Genomic DNA, 17,926 nt, shown 5'->3' on the forward strand with positions numbered 1-17,926 from the left:
CCCCCCTCTCCATGCTCCCCCCTCCAAACTCCCCCCTCCACACTCCCCCCTCCACACTCCCCCCCTCCACACTCCCCCCTCCACACTCCCCCCTCCACACTCCCCCCTCCACTCTCCCCCCTCCACTCTCCCTCTCCACACATCCCCTGTCCACAGATCCCCTGTCCACACTCCCCCCTCCACTCTCCCCCTCTGCACATCCTCCCTCCACTACCCCCTCTGCACATCCTCCCTCTCCAAACTCCCCCCCTCCACTCCCCCCACTCCTCCCTCTCTCCACTCCCCCCATCTCCACTCCCCCCATCTCCACTCCCCCCTCTCCACTCCCCCCCTCTCCACTCCCCCCCTCTCCACTTCCCCGGACATTCCCCCCTCCACACTCCCCCCCCCTCCACACTCCCCCCTCCACTCTCCCCCTCTCCACTCCTCCCTCCACTACCCCCCTCTGCACATCCTCCCTCTCCAAACTCCCCCCTCCACTCCCCCCATCTCCACTCCCCCCAACTCCACTCCCCCCATCTCCACTCCCCCCTCTCCACTCCCCCCTCTCCACTCCCCCCTCTCCACTCCCCCCTCTCCAGTCCCCCCCTCTCCACTGCCCCCCTCTCCACTGCCCCCTCTCCACTCCCCCCTCTCCACTCCCCCCTCTCCTCTCCCCCCTCTCCACTCCCCCCCTCTCCACTGCCCCCCTCTCCACTTCCCCGGACATTCCCCCCTCTACATTCCCCCCTCTACATTCCCCTCTCCACTTTCCCCCTATCTCCACACACTGCCCTATCTCCACACACTGCCCTATCTCCACACACTGCCCTATCTCCACACTCCCCTATCTCCACACTCCCCCACTCTCCACTCCCCCATCTCCACACTCCCCCACTCTCCACTCCCCCATCTCCACACTCTCCCCCTCTGCACACTCCCATCCACTCTCCCCCTCACCACACTCTCCCTCACCACACTCTCCCTCACCACACTCTCCCTCTCCACACTCTCCCTCTCCACACTCCCCCTCTCCACTCCCCCCTCTCCACTCCCCCCTCTCCACTCCCCCCGACATTCCCCCCCCTGACGTTCCCCCCTCTACATTCCCCTCTCCACACTCCCACCTCCACACACCCCCTCTCCGCACTCTCCCCTCTCCGCACTCTCCCCTCTCCGCACTCTCCCCTCTCCGCACTCTCTCCTCTCCGCACTCTCTCCTCTCCACACTCTCTCCTCTCCACACTCCCCCCCACTCCACACTCCCCCCTACTCTCTCCCTCTACACTCCCCCTCCCCACTCCCCCTTCACTTCTCCTCCCCTCTCCACTCTCCCCTCTCCACACTCTCCCCCCTACATTCCCCTCTCCACACTCCCCTCTCCACTCTCCCCCACTCCACTCTCCCCCACTCCACTCTCCCCCCCTCCACACTCCCCCCTCCACACTCCCCCCTCCACTCTCCCCCTCTCCACTCCTCCCTCCACTACCCCCCTCTGCACATCCTCCCTCTCCAAACTCCCGCCCTCCACTCCCCCCCTCCACTTCCCCCACTCCTCCCTCTCTCCACTTCTCCCATCTCCACTCCCCCCATCTCCACTCCCCTCCTCTCCACTCCCCCCCTCTCCACTTCCCCGGACATTCCCCCCTCCACACTCCTCCTCCACTCTCCCCCTCTCCACTCCTCCCTCCACTACCCCCCTCTGCACATCCTCCCTCTCCAAACTCCCGCCCTCCACTCCCCCCTCCACTCCCCCACTCCTCCCTCTCTCCACTCCCCCCATCTCCAGTCCCCCCTCTCCACTCCCCCCCTCTCCACTCCCCCCCTCTCCACTGCCCCCCTCTCCACTTCCCCGGACATTCCCCCCTCTACATTCCCCTCTCCACTTTCCCCCTATCTCCACACTCCCCCACTCTCCACTCCCCCATCTCCACACTCTCCCCCTCTCCACACTCCCATCCACTCTCCCCCTCACCACACTCTCCCTCACCACACTCTCCCTCTCCACACTCCCCTCTCCACACTTCCCCTCTCCACTCCCCCCTCTCCACTCCCCCCTCTCCACTCCCCCCTCTCCACTGCCCCCTCTCCACTGCCCCCTCTCCACTGGCCCTCTCCACTGGCCCCTCTCCACTCTCCCCCTCTCCTCACTCTCTCCCTCTCCTCACTCTCTCCCTCTCCTCACTCTCCCCTCTCCACTCTCCCCCTCTCCACACACTCCCCATCTCCTCACACTCCCCCCTCTCTCCCCCCTCTCTCCACTCCCCCCTCTCTCCACTCCCCCCTCTCACCACTCACCCCTCTCCACACACCCCTCTCCACACTCTCCCCGCCCCTCCACTCTGCCCTTCCACACTCCCCCCTCTCCACACTCCCCCCTCTCCAAACACCCCCTCCACACTCCCCACTCCACAGTCTCCCCCCTCCACACTCTCTCCTCTCCACACTCCCCCCACACTCTACACCCCCCCCCACTCTACACTCCCCCCTCTCCACACTCCCCCCTCTCCACACTTCCCCCTCTCCACACTCCCCCCCTACTCTCCCCTTCTCCACTCCCCTCTCCACACTCCCCTCTCCACACGCCTCCTCCACCTGTCCACCCTCGCCCCCCTCTCTCCACACACTCCCCCTCTACATTCCAACCTCTCCACTCTCTTCCTCTCCACTCTCTTCCTCTCCACACTCCCCCCTCTGCACACTCCCCCCTCTGCACACTCCCCCCCTCTGCACAGTCCCCCCTCTGCACACTCACCCCCTTTGCACACTCTCCCTCTCCACACTCCCCCTCTCTTCTCACTCTCTCCCTTTCCTCACTCTCTCCCTCTCCTCACTCTCCCCTCTCCACACTCTCCCCCCTCCATTCTCCCATCTCCACACTCCCCCCTCTCCACACTCCCCCCCTCTCCACACTCCCCCCACTCCTCACTCTCTTCTCTCCACACTACCCACCCCACTCCACACTCCCCTCCATTCCACACTCCCCCCCACTCCACACTCCCCCCTCTCCACACTTCCCCCTCTCCACACTTCCCCCTCTCCACACTTCCCCCTCTCCACACTTACCCCTACTCTCCCCCTCTCCACTCCCCCTCTCCACACTCCCCTCTCCACTCGCCTCCTCCACCTGTCCACCCTCGCCCCCCTATCTCCACACACTCCCCCTCTACATTCCAACCTATCCACTCTCTCCCTCTCCTCACTCTCTCCCTCTCCTCACTCTCTCCTCTCCACACTAACCCCCCACTCCACACTCCCCCCCACTCCACACTCCCCCCCCACTCCACACTCCCCTCCACTCCACACTCCCCCCTCTCCACACTCCCCCCTCCACACTCCTCCCTCTCCACACTTCCCCCTTTCCACATTTACCCCTCTCCACACTTACCCCTACTCTCCCCCTCCCCACTCCCCCTCTCCACTCCCCTCTCCACACTCCCCTCTCCACTCGCCTCCTCCACCTGTCCACCCTCGCCCCCCTATCTCCACACCCCCTCTACATTCCAACCTATCCACTCTCTCCCTCTCCACACTACCGCCTCTCCACACTCGTCCCCTCCACTCTCCCCCTCTCCACTCTCCCCCTCTCCACTCTCCCCCCCCTCCACTCTCCCCCCCTCTCCACTCTCCCCCCCTCTCCACTCTCCCCCCCTCTCCACTCTCCCCCTCTCCACTCCCCCGGACATTCCCCCCTCTACATTCCCCCCTCTACATTCTCCTCTCCATTTTCCCCCCATCTCCACACACTCCCCTATCTCCACACTCCCCTATCTCCACACTCCCCCACTCTCCACTCCCCCCATCTCCACACTCCCCCCATCTCCACACTCCATCTCCACACTCCCCCCATCTCCACACTCTCCCCATCTCCACACTCTCCCCGTCTCCACACTCCCATCCACTCTCCCCCTCACCGCACTCTCCCTCACCACACTCTCCCTCTCCACACTTCCCCCTCTCCACTCCCCCCTCTCCACTCCCCCCTCTCCACTCTCCCCCTCTCCACTCCTCCCTCCACTCCCCCCTCTCCACTCCCTCTCTCTCCAAACTCCCCCCTCCACTCTCTCCCTCCACTGCCCCCACTCCTCCCTCTCTCCACTCCCCCCATCTCCACACTCCCACCTCTCCACTCTGTCTCCAATTCCCTCTCCACTCCCCCTCTCCACTCCCCCTCTCCACTCCCCCTCTCCACTCCCCCTCTCCACTCCCCCCGACATTCCCCCCCGACATTCCCCCCCGACATACCCCCCCCGACATACCCCCCCCGACATACCCCCCCGACATACCCCCCCGACATACCCCCCCGACATTCCCCCCCCGACATTCCCCCCCCGACATTCCCCCCCGACATTTCCCCCCGACTTTCCCTCCGACGTTCCCCCCTCTACATTCCCCTCTCCACACTCCCCCCTCCACACTCCCCCCATCTCCACACTCCCCCTCCACACTTGCTCCCTCCACACTCGCTCCCTCTCCACACTCCCCCCTCTCCACACTCCCCCCTCCACACACTCTCCTCTCCACACTCCCCCACTCTCCACTCCCCCCTCTCCACACTCCCCCCTCTCCACACTCCCCCCTCTCCACAATCCCCCCCTCCACACTCCCCCCTCACCACACTCCCCTCTCCGCACTCCCCCTCTCCGCACTCTCTCCTCTCCGCACTCTCTCGTATCCGCACTCTCTCCTCTCCACACTCCACACTCCTCCCTACTCTCTCCCTCTACACTCCCCCTCCCCACTCCCCCCTTCACTTCTCCTCCCTCTCCACTCTCCCCTCTCCACACTCTCCCCCTCTACATTCCCCTCTCCACACTCCCCTCTCCACCCTCTCCGCTCCCCCCTCTACATTTCCCACTCTCCACTCTCTCCCTCTCCACTCCACGTCTTCACTCTCCCCTCCCCTCTCAACAATCCCCTCTCCACGCTCCCCCTCCACACACTCCCCTCCTCTCCCCTCTCTACCCTCTCCCACCCTCCCCTGCCTCTACCTCCCTCCCCCCTCCCCTCTCTCTCCACCCCTCTCTCCCCCCTTCTCCCTGCCTCTCCACACATACGCCCTCCCCACTGTCCCTCCCCACACACACACACCTTCCCCACACACACCCTCCCCACACACACCCTCCCCACTCCCCCTCCACACTCACCCCTCTCTCCACTCCCTTCTCTCTCCACTCGCTCCTCTCCACACTCTCCCCACCCCTCCACTCTTCCCTTCCACACTCCCTCCATGCACCCCCTCCACTCCCCCTCTCCACTCGCCTCCTCCCCCTGTCCACCCTCACTCCCTCTCTCCACACACTCCCCCTCTACATTCCAACCTCTCCACTCTCTCCCTCTCCACACTCCCCCTCTCCACACTCCCCTTCTCCACACTCCCCCCTCTCCACACTCCCCCCTCTCCTCACTCTCTCCCTCTCCTCACTCTCTCCCTCTCCTCACTCCTCTCCTCTCCACACTCTCTCCCCTCCATTCTCCCCCGCTCCACACTCCGCCCCTCTCTACTCTCCCCCTCTCTACTCTCCCCCTCTCCACTCTCCCCCTCTCCACTCTCCCCCTCTCCACACTCCCCCTCTCCACACACTCCCCCTCTCCACACACTCCCCCCCTCTCTCCACTCCCCCCTCTCTCCACTCACCCCTCTCCACACTCTCCCCGCCCCTCCACTCTGCCCTTCCACACTCCCCCCTCTCCACACTCCCGCCTCTCCACACTCCCGCCTCTCCACACTCCCCCCTCTCCACACCCCCCCTCCACACTCCCCTCCACACTCCCCCCTCCACACTCTCCCCCCTCCACACTCCCCCCACACTCTACACCCCCCCCACTCCACACTCCTCCCTCTCCACACTTCCCCCTCTCCACATTTCCCCCTCTCCACATTTCCCCCTCTCCACACTTCCCCCTCTCCTCACTCTCTCCCTCTCCACACTCCCCCCCTCCATACTCTCCCCCCTCCACACTCTCCCCCCTCCACGCTCTCTCCTCTCCACACTACCCCCCCACTCCACACTCCCCTCCATTCCACACTCCCCCCTCTCCATGCTCCCCCCTCCAAACTCCCCCCTCCACACTCCCCCCTCCACACTCCCCCCTCCACACTCCCCCCTCCACTCTCCCTCTCCACACATCCCCTGTCCACACATCCCCTGTCCACACTCCCCCCTCTCCACTCCCCCCTCCACTCTCCCCCTCTGCACATCCTCCCTCCACTACCCCCTGTGCACATCCTCCCTCTCCAAACTCCCCCCCTCCACTCCCCCCACTCCTCCCTCTCTCCACTCCCCCCATCTCCACTCCCCCCTCTCCACTCCCCCCCTCTCCACTCCCCCCCTCTCCACTTCCCCGGACATTCCCCCCTCCACACTCCCCCCTCCACACTCCCCCCCCCCTCCACACTCCCCCCTCCACACTCCCCCCTCCACTCTCCCCCTCTCCACTCCCCCCTCTCCACTCCCCCCTCTCCACTCCCCCCTCTCCACTCCCCCCCTCTCCACTGCCCCCCTCTCCACTTCCCCGGACATTCCCCCCTCTACATTCCCCCTCTACATTCCCCTCTCCACTTTCCCCCTATCTCCACACACTGCCCTATCTCCACACACTGCCCTATCTCCACACTCCCCTATCTCCACACTCCCCCACTCTCCACTCCCCATCTCCACACTCTCCACATCTCCACACTCTCCCCCTCTGCACACTCCCATCCACTCTCCCCCTCACCACACTCTCCCTCACCACACTCTCCCTCTCCACACTCCCCCTCTCCACTCCCCCCTCTCCACTCCCCCCTCTCCACTCCCCCCGACATTCCCCCCCTGACGTTCCCCCCTCTACATTCCCCTCTCCACACTCCCACCTCCACACTCCCCCTCTCCGCACTCTCCCCTCTCCGCACTCTCCCCTCTCCGCACTCTCCCCTCTTCGCACTCTCTCCTCTCCGCACTCTCTCCTCTCCGCACTCTCTCCTCTCCGCACTCTCTCCTCTCCACACTCCCCCCCACTCCACACTCCCCCCTACTCTCTCCCTCTACACTCCCCCTCCCCACTCCCCCCTTCACTTCTCCTCCCCTCTCCACTCTCCCCTCTCCACACTCCCCTCTCCACCCTCTCCGCTCCCCCCTCTACATTTCCCACTCTCCACTCTCTCCCTCTCCACTCCACGTCTTCACTCTCCCCTCCCCTCTCAACAATCCCCTCTCCACGCTCCCCCTCCACACACTCCCCTCCTCTCCCCTCTCTACCCTCTCCCACCCTCCCCTGCCTCTACCTCCCTCCCCCCTCCCCTCTCTCTCCACCCCTCTCTCCCCCCTTCTCCCTGCCTCTCCACACATACGCCCTCCCCACTGTCCCTCCCCACACACACACACCTTCCCCACACACACCCTCCCCACACACACCCTCCCCACTCCCCCTCCACACTCACCCCTCTCTCCACTCCCTTCTCTCTCCACTCGCTCCTCTCCACACTCTCCCCACCCCTCCACTCTTCCCTTCCACACTCCCTCCATGCACCCCCTCCACTCCCCCTCTCCACTCGCCTCCTCCCCCTGTCCACCCTCACTCCCTCTCTCCACACACTCCCCCTCTACATTCCAACCTCTCCACTCTCTCCCTCTCCACACTCCCCCTCTCCACACTCCCCTTCTCCACACTCCCCCCTCTCCACACTCCCCCCTCTCCTCACTCTCTCCCTCTCCTCACTCTCTCCCTCTCCTCACTCCTCTCCTCTCCACACTCTCTCCCCTCCATTCTCCCCCGCTCCACACTCCGCCCCTCTCTACTCTCCCCTCTCTACTCTCCCCCTCTCCACTCTCCCCCTCTCCACTCTCCCCCTCTCCACACTCCCCCTCTCCACACACTCCCCCTCTCCACACACTCCCCCCCTCTCTCCACTCCCCCCTCTCTCCACTCACCCCTCTCCACACTCTCCCCGCCCCTCCACTCTGCCCTTCCACACTCCCCCCTCTCCACACTCCCGCCTCTCCACACTCCCGCCTCTCCACACTCCCCCCTCTCCACACCCCCCCTCCACACTCCCCCTCCACACTCCCCCCTCCACACTCTCCCCCCTCCACACTCCCCCCACACTCTACACCCCCCCACTCCACACTCCTCCCTCTCCACACTTCCCCCTCTCCACATTTCCCCCTCTCCACATTTCCCCCTCTCCACACTTCCCCCTCTCCTCACTCTCTCCCTCTCCACACTCCCCCCCTCCATACTCTCCCCCCTCCACACTCTCCCCCCTCCACGCTCTCTCCTCTCCACACTACCCCCCCACTCCACACTCCCCTCCATTCCACACTCCCCCCTCTCCATGCTCCCCCCTCCAAACTCCCCCTCCACACTCCCCCCTCCACACTCCCCCCTCCACACTCCCCCCTCCACTCTCCCTCTCCACACATCCCCTGTCCACACATCCCCTGTCCACACTCCCCCCTCTCCACTCCCCCCTCCACTCTCCCCCTCTGCACATCCTCCCTCCACTACCCCCTGTGCACATCCTCCCTCTCCAAACTCCCCCCCTCCACTCCCCCCACTCCTCCCTCTCTCCACTCCCCCCATCTCCACTCCCCCCTCTCCACTCCCCCCCTCTCCACTCCCCCCCTCTCCACTTCCCCGGACATTCCCCCCTCCACACTCCCCCCTCCACACTCCCCCCCCCTCCACACTCCCCCCTCCACACTCCCCCCTCCACTCTCCCCCTCTCCACTCCCCCCTCTCCACTCCCCCCTCTCCACTCCCCCCCTCTCCACTGCCCCCCTCTCCACTTCCCCGGACATTCCCCCCTCTACATTCCCCCCTCTACATTCCCCTCTCCACTTTCCCCCTATCTCCACACACTGCCCTATCTCCACACACTGCCCTATCTCCACACTCCCCTATCTCCACACTCCCCCACTCTCCACTCCCCCATCTCCACACTCTCCACATCTCCACACTCTCCCCCTCTGCACACTCCCATCCACTCTCCCCCTCACCACACTCTCCCTCACCACACTCTCCCTCTCCACACTCCCCCTCTCCACTCCCCCCTCTCCACTCCCCCCTCTCCACTCCCCCCGACATTCCCCCCCCTGACGTTCCCCCCTCTACATTCCCCTCTCCACACTCCCACCTCCACACTCCCCCTCTCCGCACTCTCCCCTCTCCGCACTCTCCCCTCTCCGCACTCTCCCCTCTTCGCACTCTCTCCTCTCCGCACTCTCTCCTCTCCGCACTCTCTCCTCTCCGCACTCTCTCCACTCCACACTCCCCCCTACTCTCTCCCTCTACACTCCCCCTCCCCACTCCCCCCTTCACTTCTCCTCCCCTCTCCACTCTCCCCTCTCCACACTCTCCCCCCTACATTCCCCTCTCCACACTCCCCGCTCCACCCTCTCCACTCCCCCCTCTACATTCCCCCCTCTACATTTCCCACTCTCCACTCTCTCCCTCTCCACTCCCCCTCTTCACTCTCCCCTCCCCTCTCAACAATCCCCTCTCCACGCTCCCCCTCCACACACTCCCCTCCTCTCCCCTCTCTCCCCTCTCCCCCTCCCCGCCTCTACCCCCCTCCCCCCTCCCCTCTCTCTCCACCCCTCTCTCCCCCCTTCTCCCTGCCTCTCCACACATACGCCCTCCCCACTCTCCCTCCCCATACACACACCTTCCCCACACACACCTTCCCCACACACACCCTCCCCACTCCCCCTCCACACTCACCCCTCTCTCCACTCCCTTCTCTCTCCACTCGCTCCTCTCCACACTCTCCCCACCCCTCCACTCCTCCCTTCCACACTCCCCCCATGCACCCCCTCCACTCCCACTCTCGACTCGCCTCCTCCCCCTGTCCACCCTCAGCCCCTCTCTCCACACACTCCCCCTCTACATTCCAACCTCTCCACTCTCTCCCTCTCCACACTCCCCCCCTCTGCACACTCCCCCTCTCCACACTCCCCCCTCTCCTCACTCTCTCCCTCTCCACACTCTCTCCCTCTCCACACCCCCCCCTCTCCACACTCTCTCCCCTCCATTCTCCCCCTCTCCACACTCCCCGCTCTCCACACTTCCCCCCTCTCCATGCTCCCCCCTCCACACTCCCCCCTCCACTCTCCCCCTCTCCACTCCTCCCTCCACTACCCCCTCTGCACATCCTCCCTCTCCAAACTCCCCCCCTCCACTTCCCCCACTCCTCCCTCTCTCCACTCCCCCCATCTCCACTCCCCCCATCTCCACTCCCCCCCTCTCCACTCCCCCCATCTCCACTGCCCCCCTCTCCACTTCCCCGGACATTCCCCCCTCTACATTCCCCCCTCTACATTCCCCCCTCTCCACTCCCTCCTCTCCACTTTCCCCCTCTCCACTCCTCCCTCCACTCCCCCCTTTCCACTCCCTCCCTCTCCAAACTCCCCCCTCCAAACTCCCCCCTCCACTCTCTCCCTCCACTGCCCCCACTCCTCCCTCTCTCCACTCCCCCCATCTCCACGCTCCCCCCTCTCCACTCTCTCTCCAATTCCCTCTCCAATCCCCCTCTCCAATGTCCCTCTCCACTCCCCCTCTCCACTCCCCCTCTCCACTCCCCCTCTCCACTCCCCCTCTCACTCCCCCCCGACATTCCCCCCCGACATTTCCCCCCCGACTTTCCCTCCGACGATCCCCCCTCTACATTCCCCTCTCCACACTCCCCCCTCCACACTCCCCCCTCCACACTCCCCCTCCACACTTGCTCCCTCCACACTCGCCCCCTCTCCACACTCCCCCCTCTCCACACTCCCCCCTCTCCACACTCCCCCCTCCACACTCTCTCCTCTCCACACTCCCCCACTCTCCACTCCCCCACTCTCCACTCCCCCCTCTCCACACTCCCCCCTCTCCACACTCCCCTTCTCCGCACTCTCTCCTCTCCGCACTCTCTCCTCTCCGCACTCTCTCCTCTCCACACTCTCCCCCCTCCATACTTTCTCCTCTCCACACTACCCCCCCACTCCACACTCCCCTCCATTCCACACTCCCCTCCATTCACACTCCCCTCCTCCACACTCCCCTCCTCCACACTCCCCTCCTCCACACTCCCCCTCTCCACGCTCCCCCTCTCCACACACTCCCCCCTCTCCACACTCCCCCCTCTCCACACTCCCCCCTCCTCACTCTCTCCCTCTCCTCACTCTCTCCCTCTCCTCACTCTCTCCTCTCCACACAACCCCCCCATTCCACACTCCCCCCCACTCCACACTCCCCCCTCTCCACGCTCCCCCCTCTCCACGCTCCCCCCTCTCCACATTTCCCCCTCTCCTCACTCTCTCCCTTTCCTCACTCTCTCCCTCTCCTCTCCTCACAACCCCCCATTCCACACAACCCCCCATTCCACACTCCCCCCCACTCCACACTCCCCCCTCTCCACGCTCCCCCCTCTCCACATTTCCCCCTCTCCTCACTCTCTCCCTCTCCTCACTCTCTCCTCTCCACACTAACCCCCCACTCCACACTACCCCCCACTCCACACTACCCCCCACTCCACACTCCCCTCCACTCCACACTCCCCCCTCTCCACACTCCCCCCTCCACACTCCTCCCTCTCCACACTTCCCCCTCTCCACATTTCCCCCTCTCCACACCCCTACTCTCCCCCCCTCCACTCCCCTCTCCACACTCCCCTCTTCACTCGCCTCCTCCACCTGTCCACCCTCGCCCCCCTATCTCCACACCCCCTCTACATTCCAACCTATCCACTCTCTCCCTCTGCACACTCCCGCCTCTGCACACTCCCGCCTCTGCACACTCCCGCCTCTGCACACTCCCCCCTCTGCACACTCACCCCCTCTGCACACTCACCCTCTGCACACTCCCCCTCTACACACTTCCCTCCACTCTGTCCCTCATCACACTCTCCCTCACCACACTCTCCCTCACCATACTCTCCCTCTCCACACTCCCCCCCTCCACTCCCCACCATCCACTCCCCCCTCTCCACTCCCCCCTCTCCACTCCCCCCTCTCCACTCTCCCCCTCTCCACTCCTCCCTCCACCCCCCCCCTCCACTCCCTCCCTCTCCAAACTCCCCCTCCACTCTATTCCTCCACTGCCCCCACTCCTCCCTCTCTCCACTCCCCCCATCTCCACACTCCCCCTTCTCCACTCTGTCTCCAATTCCCTCTCCGCTCCCCCTCTCCACTCCCCCCGACATTCCCCCCCTGACATTCCCCCCCGACACTCCCCCCCCGACACTCCCCCGCCGACATTCCCCCCCAACATTTCCCCCCCGACACTCCCCCCCGACACTTCCCCCCCGACTTTCCCTCCTCTACATTCCCCCCTCTACATTCCCCTCTCCACACTCCCCCCCTCCACACTCCCCCCCTCCACACTGCCCTCTCCACTCTCCCCCTCTCCACTCCTCCCTCCACTACCCCCCTCTGCACATCCTCCCTCTCCAAACTCCCTCTCTCCACTCCCCCCACTCCTCCCTCTCTCCACTCCCCCCATCTCCACTCCCCCCATCTCCACTCCCCCCCTCTCCACTCCCCCCTCTCCACTCCCCCCCCCCCACTCCCCCGGACATTCCCCCCTTTACATTCCCCCCTCTACATTCCCTCCTCTACATTCCTCCCTCTACATTCCCCCCTCTACATTCTCCTCTCCACTTTCCCCCCATCTCCACACACTCCCCTATCTCCACACTCCCCTATCTCCACACTCCCCTATCTCCACACTCCCCTATCTCCACAATCCCCCACTCTCCACTCCCCCATCTCCACACTCCCCCCATCTCCACACTCCCCCATCTCCACACTCTCCACCTCTCCACAGTCCCATCCACTCTCCCCCTCACCACACTCTCCCTCTCCACGCTCCCCACTCTCCACTCTCCCCTCTCCACTCTCCCCCTCTCCACTCCTCCCTCCACTCCCCCCTCTCCACTCCCTCCGTCTCCAATCTCCCCCTCCACTCTCTCCCTCCACTGCCCCCACTCCTCCCTCTCTCCACTCCCCCCATCTCCACACTCCCCCCTCTCCACTCTGTCTCCAATTCCCTCTCCACTCCTCCCTCCACTCCCCCCTCTCCACTCCCTCCCTCTCCAAACTCCCCCCTCCACTCTATCCCTCCACTGCCCCCACTCCTCCCTCTCTCCACTCCCCCCATCTCCACACTCCCACCTCTCCACTCTGTCTCCAATTCCCTCTCCACTCCCCCTCTCCACTCCCCCCCCCGACATTCCCCCCGACATTCCCCCCGACATTCCCCCCCGACACTCCCCCCCGACTTTCCCTCCTCTACATTCCCCCCTCTACATTCCCCCCCTCTCCACACTCCCCCTCTCCACTCTCCCCCACTCCACTCTCCCCCTCTCCACGCTCCCCCCTCCACGCTTCCCCCTCCACACTCCCCCTCCACACTCCCCCTCCACACTCCCCCATCCAGACTCCCCCCTCCACACTCCCCCCCTCCACACTCCCCCCTCCACTCTCCCCCTCTCCACTCCTCCCTCCACTACCCCCCTCTGCACATCCTCCCTCTCCAAACTCCCCCCCTCCTCTCCCCCCACTCCTCCCCCTCTCCACTCCCCCTCTCCACTCCCCCCCCGGCATTCCCCCCCCCGACATTCCCCCCCGACATTCCCCCCCGACATTCCCCCCCCGACTTTCCCTCCTCTACATTCCCCCCTCTACATTCCCCCCCTCTCCACACTTCCCCTCTCCACTCTCCCCCACTCCACTCTCCCCCTCTCCACACTTCCCCCTCCACACTCCCCCCTCCACACTCCCCCCCCACACTCCCCCCCCACACTCCCCACTCCACTCTCCCCCTCTCCACTCCTCCCTCCACTACCCCCTCTGCACATCCTCCCTCTCCAAACTCCCCCCCTCCACTCCCCCCACTCCTCCCTCTCTCCACTCCCCCCATCTCCACTCCCCCCCTCTCCACTTCCCCAGACATTCCCCCCTCCACACTCCCCCCCTCCACACTCCCCCTCTCTACTCCTCCCTCCACTACCCCCCTCTGCACATCCTCCCTCTCCAAACTCCCCAACTCTACTCCCCCCACTCCTCCCTCTCTCCACTCCTCCCTCTCTCCACTCCTCCCTCTCTCCACTCCCCCCCTCTCCACTTCCCCGGACATTCCCCCCTCTACATTTCCCCCCTCCACATTCCCCTCTCCACTTTCCCTCCATCTCCACACACTGCCCTATCTCCACACTCCCCTATCTCCACACTCCCCCACTCTCCACTCCCCCATCTCCACACTCTCCACATCTCCACACTCTCCCCTCGCCACACTCCCATCCACTCTCCCCCTCACCACTCCCCCCTCTGCACTCCCCCCCCCCACTCCCCCGGACATTTCCCCCTTTACATTCCCCCCTCTACATTCCCTCCTCTACATTCCTCCCTCTACATTCCCCCCTCTACATTCTCCTCTCCACTTTCCCCCCATCTCCACACACTCCCCTATCTCCACACTCCCCTATCTCCACACTCCCCTATCTCCACACTCCCCTATCTCCACACTCCCCTATCTCCACAATCCCCCACTCTCCACTCCCCCCATCTCCACACTCCCCCCATCTCCACACTCCCCCATCTCCACACTCTCCACCTCTCCACAGTCCCATCCACTCTCCCCCTCACCACACTCTCCCTCTCCACGCTCCCCCCTCTCCACTCTCCCCTCTCCACTCTCCCCCTCTCCACTCCTCCCTCCACTCCCCCCTCTCCACTCCCTCCGTCTCCAAACTCCCCCTCCACTCTCTCCCTCCACTGCCCCCACTCCTCCCTCTCTCCACTCCCCCCATCTCCACACTCCCCCCTCTCCACTCTGTCTCCAATTCCCTCTCCACTCCTCCCTCCACTCCCCCCTCTCCACTCCCTCCCTCTCCAAACTCCCCCCTCCACTCTATCCCTCCACTGCCCCCACTCCTCCCTCTCTCCACTCCCCCCATCTCCACACTCCCACCTCTCCACTCTGTCTCCAATTCCCTCTCCACTCCCCTCTCCACTCCCCCTCTCCACTCCCCCTCTCCACTCCCCCTCTCCACTCCCCCCCCGACATTCCCCCCGACATTCCCCCCCGACATTCCCCCCCGACATTCCCCCCGACTTTCCCTCCTCTACATTCCCCCCTCTACATTCCCCCCCTCTCCACACTCCCCTCTCCACTCTCCCCCCACTCCACTCTCCCCCTCTCCACGCTCCCCCCTCCACGCTTCCCCCTCCACACTCCCCCTCCACACTCCCCCTCCACACTCCCCCATCCACACTCCCCCCTCCACACTCCCCCCCCTCCACACTCCCCCCTCCACTCTCCCCCTCTCCACTCCTCCCTCCACTACCCCCCTCTGCACATCCTCCCTCTCCAAACTCCCCCCCTCCTCTCCCCCCACTCCTCCCCCTCTCCACTCCCCCCCCGGCATTCCCCCCCCCGACATTCCCCCCCGACATTCCCCCCCGACATTCCCCCCCGACACTCCCCCCCGACACTCCCCCCCGACACTCCCCCCCCGACACTCCCCCCCCGACACTCCCCCCGACACTCCCCCCCGACACTCCCCCCCGACATTCCCCCCCCGACTTTCCCTCCTCTACATTCTCTCCTCTACATTCCCCCCTCTACATTCCCCCCCTCTACATTCCCCCCCACTCCACTCTCCCCCTCTCCACGCTCCCCCCTCCACACTCCCCCCCCCACACTCCCCCTCCACTCTCCCCCTCTCCACTCCTCCCTCCACTACCCCCTCTGCACATCCTCCCTCTCCAAACTCCCCCCTCCACTCCCCCCACTCCTCCCTCTCTCCACTCCCCCATTTCCACTCCCCCCATCTCCACTCCCCCCCTCTCCACTTCCCCGGACATTCCCCTCTCCAAACTCCCCCCCTCACTCCCCCCACTCCTCCCTCTCTCCACTCCCCCCCTCTCCACTTCCCCGGACATTCCCCCCTCTACATTTCCCCCCTCTACATTACATTTCCCCCCTCTACATTCCCCCCTCTACATTCCCCTCTCCACTTTCCCCCCATCTCCACACACTGCCCTATCTCCACACTCCCCTATCTCCACACTCCCCCACTCTCCACTCCCCCATCTCCACACTCTCCACATCTCCACACTCTCCCCCTCTCCACACTCCCATCCACTCTCCCCCTCACCACACTCTCCCTCACCACACTCTCCCTCTCCACACTCCCCCTCTCCACTGCCCCCTCTCCACTGCCCCCTCTCCACTGGCCCCTCTCCACTCCCCCCTCTCCACTCTCCCCCTCTCCACTCCCTCCCTCTCCAAACTCCCCCCTCCACTCTCCCCCACTCCACTCTCCCCCTCTCCACGCTTCCCCCTCCACACTCCCCCCTCCACACTACACTCCCCCCCCACACTCCCCCCTCCACTCTCCCCCTCTCCACTCCTCCCTCCACTACCCCCTCTGCACATCCTCCCTCTCCAAACTCCCCCCCTCCACTCCCCCCACTCCTCCCTCTCTCCAGTCCCCCCATCTCCACTCCCCCCCTCTCCACTTCCCCAGACATTCCCCCCTCCACACTCCCCCCTCCACACTCCCCCCTCCACACTCCCCCCTCCACACTCCCCCCCCCTCCACACTCCCCCTCTCCACTCCTCCCTCCACTACCCCCCTCTGCACATCCTCCCTCTCCAAACTCCCCAACTCTACTCCCCCCACTCCTCCCTCTCTCCACTCCCCCCCTCTCCACTTCCCCGGACATTCCCCCCTCTACATTTCCCCCCTCTACATTCCCCCCTCTACATTCCCCTCTCCACTTTCCCCCCATCTCCACACACTGCCCTATCTCCACACTCCCCTATCTCCACACTCCCCCACTCTCCACTCCCCCATCTCCACACTCTCCACATCTCCACACTCTCCCCCTCGCCACACTCTCCCTCACCACACTCTCCCTCTCCACACTCCCCCTCTCCACTCCCCCCTCTCCACTGCCCCCTCTCCACTGGCCCCTCTCCACTCCCCCCTCTCCACTCTCCCCCTCTCCACTCCTCCCTCCACTCCCCCCTCTCCACTCCCTCCCTCTCCAAACTCCCCCCTCCACTCTCTCCCTCCACTGCCCCCACTCCTCCCTCTCTCCACTCCCCCCATCTCCACACTCCCCCCTCTCCACTCTCTCTCCAATTCCCTCTCCAATCCCCCTCTCCAATCTCCCTCTCCACTCCCCCCGACATTCCCCCCCCGACATTCCCCCCCCCGACATTCCCCCCCGACATTCCCCCCCGACGTTCCCCCCCGACGTTCCCCCCCTGACATTCCCCCCCCGACATTTCCCCCCCGACTTTCCCTCCAATGTTCCCCCCTCTACATTCCCCCCTCTACATTCCCCTCTCCACACTCCCCCCTCCACACTCCCCCATCTCCACACTCCCCCTCCACACTTGCCCCCTCTCCACACTCGCCCCCTCTCCACACTCGCCCCCTCTCCACACTCCCCCTCTCCACACTCCCCCCTCCACACTCCCCTACTCTCCACTCCCCCCTTTCCACAATCCCCCCCTCCACACTCCCCCCTCTCCGCACTCCCCTCTCCGCACTCCCCTCTCCGCACTCCCCTCTCCGCACTCTCTCTTCTCCGCACTCTCTCTTCTCCGCACTCTCTCCTCTCCGCACTCTCTCCTCTCCGCACTCCCCCCACTCCACACTCCTCCCTACTCTCTCCCTCTACACTCCCCCTCCCCACTCCCCCCTTCACTTCTCCTCCCCTCTCCATTCTCCCCTCTCCACACTCTCCCCCTCTACATTCCCCTCTCCACACTCCCCTCTCCACCCTCTCCACTCCCCCCCTCTGCATTCCCCCCTCTACATTTCCCACTCTCCACTCTCTCCCTCTCCACTCCCCGTCTTCACTCTCCCCTCCCCTCTCAACAATCCCCTCTCCACGCTCCCCTCCACACGCTCCCCCTCCACACACTCCCCTCCCTCTCCCCTCTCTACCCTCTCCCACCCTCCCCC

General features: G+C 64.9%; 1 protein-coding gene across 3 annotated transcripts in view; it reads left to right on the forward strand.

Annotated features, from left to right (window-relative positions):
- Positions 1-17,926, forward strand: part of raraa (retinoic acid receptor, alpha a) — an 866,000-nt gene that overhangs the window by 372,479 nt on the left and 475,595 nt on the right. The window lies entirely within an intron of this gene.

The sequence above is a fragment of the Mobula birostris genome, chromosome X (genome assembly GCF_030028105.1).
Source record: "Mobula birostris isolate sMobBir1 chromosome X, sMobBir1.hap1, whole genome shotgun sequence".
Lineage (NCBI taxonomy): Eukaryota > Metazoa > Chordata > Chondrichthyes > Myliobatiformes > Myliobatidae > Mobula > Mobula birostris.